General features: G+C 40.3%; 1 protein-coding gene across 1 annotated transcript in view; it reads right to left on the reverse strand.

Moving 5' to 3' along the window:
• Positions 1–3,611, reverse strand: part of LOC106882604 (uncharacterized) — a 137,282-nt gene that overhangs the window by 39,513 nt on the left and 94,158 nt on the right. The window lies entirely within an intron of this gene.

Genomic DNA, 3,611 nt, shown 5'->3' on the forward strand with positions numbered 1-3,611 from the left:
ATATATATATTTCATATATATATATGTGTGTGTTTGTATGTGTGTGTTGTGTATATGTATCATCATCATTGTTTAACGTCCGTTTTCCATGCTGGCATGGGTTGGATGGTTTGACTGAGGTCTGGAGAGCCAGCGGCTGCACTAGGCTCCAATCTGATCTGGCAATGTTTCTACAGCTGGATGCCCTTCCTAATGCCAACTACTCCGAGAATGTAGTGGGTGCTTTTTATGTTCCACCAGCACAGGAGCCAGTCAGATGGGCCTGGCATCGATCATGTTTGGATAGTGCTTTTTATGTGTTACAGGCACAGGAGCCAGTCAGGAGGTTCTGGCATTAGCCATGTTCGGATGGTGCTATTTACATGCCACCAGAACAGGAGCCAGTCAGGAGGACCTGGCATCGACCACGTTTGGATGGTGCTTTTTACATGCCACTGGAATGGGAGCCAATCAGGGGCCACTGGTATTGGCCACATTCGGATGGTGCCTTTTATATATCACCGGCACAGGGGTCAGTCAGGCAGTCCTGGTATCATTCACGTACAAATAGTGCTTTTTACATGCCACCGGAATGGGAGCCAGTCAGGGAGCACTGGCTACAGGTACGATTTTGGTTTTATTTGACTCAACAGGTCTTCTCAAGCATATCATATCACCCGACGGGGTAGATATAGATATATATATTTCATATGTGTGTGTATAGGGTTGGAACAAAACTTCATACTGATTTTCCAGTTGGTGGTGTTTAAACATGTGATTCATTTTTCACAAGACAGAAGCAATGACATATTTTTTGAATGGTTACATTTTAACATGTCTTTCTATATGATTACTATGTGGATAGTTTATTTCTACTGTTTTTATATTTAAAGTGTAAATGGAGGGATATGAGTTGCTTTTTGTCATTTGGTGCTCTTTAATTTCTGGAAAGGAAAGAAAGAAAAACATTGTGCAAACAACAAAAAAAAAAAAGGTACGTGCAGTTTATAGACATGATGCCATAACTGAGAAGACTTTTCATAAGTGGTTCACAAGACCTGTGAGTGAAAATTTTTAAGTGGGAAACTGTAAATGCTCTGGCAGGCCTACAATCATTGATTATTATCAAATCCAGGTCAGACAAATGTGACATTGCAGAGATACTCTGCATATCTCATGTGAATGTTAAAAGATATTTAAAAGTACTTGGATATGCAAACCACTATGACATTTTGGTACCTCATAATTTAATGGTAAAATGTTTAATGGATTGCATTTCTGTCTGTGATTTTCTACTCAAACACAACAAAATTGACCTATTTTTCCAAGAATGATCACAGGTGATGAAAAATGGATTTGTTCTGACCAAAGCCTTGTGAGTGGATTTGGTCGAGAGAAACTGAAAAAAGCTCATCATATATATCATCATCATCATCATCGTCATCCTCGTTTAACGTCCGCTTTCCATGCTGGCATGGGTTGCATGATTTTCTGATTTCGTTGATATGAATAAATAAACTTTAATCATTATATCTATTGATTGAATTAATAAATGTCCAATCATTGCCAGAGCAGCTGTCTGGCTTCCATGCTAGTGGCATGTAAATTGCACCATTTGAGTGTGATTGTTACCAGCATCGCCTTACTGGCACTTGTGCTGGTAGTACGTTAGAAAATCATTCAAGCGAGGTCATTGCCAGTGCCGCTAGACTGGCTCCTGTGCAGGTGGCACGTAAAAAAACATCATTTTGAGCATGGCTGTTGCCAGTACCGCGTGACTAGCCCTCGTGCCGATGGCACGTAAAAGCACCCACTTCACTCTTGGAGTGGTTGGCGTTAGGAAGGGCATCCAGCTGTAGAAACTTTGCCAGATCAGATTGGAGCCTGGTGTAGCCATCCGGTTCACCAGTCCTCAGTCAAATCGTCCAACCCATGTTAGAAAGCGGATGTTAAACGATGATGATGATGATGATGATGATTAATGTTAAAGAGCCAGTCATATTAACCAAATGAAAATAACAAAGACATAACATCACATACAAAACAGGAAATTGCAATACTGTAACGAGTATTTTGTGTTGGATGTAATTATGAATAAATGTGAGGGAAGAAATATGAATAAATAGATATTAAAAAAAACATCCTTCGCATATTACTAATTGGACTTCATATGTTACCAATTATTAATTAACAGACGAAATAAAGAAGAAGTTAATTGCCCATTTGAGTATGCAATTTAGTTAAATGTTTTATAGTAAGATGTCTAAAATACAGACTGGTTGGTTATATGTGTAAAGTCACAAATTCTTCTGTGGTTGAAAGACATTAAAATTATAGAAAAAACGCTGTTTCAATGTTTTATTTTTTGTTTTCAAAACATTTGTAGTTATTATGCACGTTCTAATTAAGACTAGACACTCGCATAAACGTAACTATTTGTTCCCTGGCGAATATGTTGATTTGATTTGGTAAATTTAGTTGTTATTCCTTGTCTCTTCTCTTTCTTTAAGTCTCAGTTCCCCTTCTCTCTCTCTCTTTTTCTCTCTCTCTCTCCCTCCTCTCTATCTTCCTTTCCCTATATTTTGCATACACACACACACACACACACACACATGCACATTTACCATTGACTTCTTTCAGTTTCCGTCTACCAAATCCACTCACAAGGCTTTGGTCAGCATGAAGCTATAGAGGAGACACTTGCCCAAGATGCTATGTGGTAAGACTGAACCAGATTCGTTTCGTTGGGAAGCAAGCTTCTTACCACAGAGATCTTCCCCATGCTATTCGTACCATGCTGTCACACCTGCGATATATAGATACACACATGCTCACATATCTAAATACACACATAAATACATATATGTACACACTGACACAGACACACATACACACACACACACACACACACACACAAACACACCATCATCATCATCAAAATTGTGATTGAACCAAATTTGATGACTGGCACCTGTGCCAGTGGAGCGCTAAGAGCACTTTTCGAGTGTGATCATTGCCAGAGCAGCTGTCTGGTTTCCATGTCAGTGGCAGGTAAATAGCACCATTTGAGCGTGATCGTTATCAGCATTGCCTTACTGGCACTTGCGCTGGTGGCACGTGAAAAAACATTTGAGTGAGGTCATTGCCTGTGCCGCTAGACTGGCTCCCATATAGGTGGCATATAAAAAACACCATTTTGAGTGTGGCTGTTGCCAGTTCTGCTTGAATGGCCCTCGTGCCAGTGGCACGTAAAAGCATCCATTACACTCTCGGAGTGGTTGGCATTAGGAAGGGCATCCAGCTGTAGAAACTCTGCCAGATCAGAATGGAGCCTGGTGCAGCCTTCTGGTTTGCCAGTCCTCAGTCAAATCGTCCAACCCATGCTAGCATGGAAGGCGGACGTTAAACGATGATGATGATGATGATGAAACAACGTGAAAAGAAAGAGCACTGAAAACACCTTAATGTGAAATAAAGGAAAAAAAAAAAGACAATGTTTATTTACCGTCAGTACAATCTGTGCCGATGCCTTTCTCCGCTTCTTCTCCAGGCCACCAGGTCAGCTGATACTTCTCTGGCTGGACATAGTGTGCTTTGAGTTCTTCATCTGAGCGTGTAAATTAAAAAGAAAA

Source organism: Octopus bimaculoides, chromosome 4 (genome assembly GCF_001194135.2).
Source record: "Octopus bimaculoides isolate UCB-OBI-ISO-001 chromosome 4, ASM119413v2, whole genome shotgun sequence".
NCBI lineage: Eukaryota > Metazoa > Mollusca > Cephalopoda > Octopoda > Octopodidae > Octopus > Octopus bimaculoides.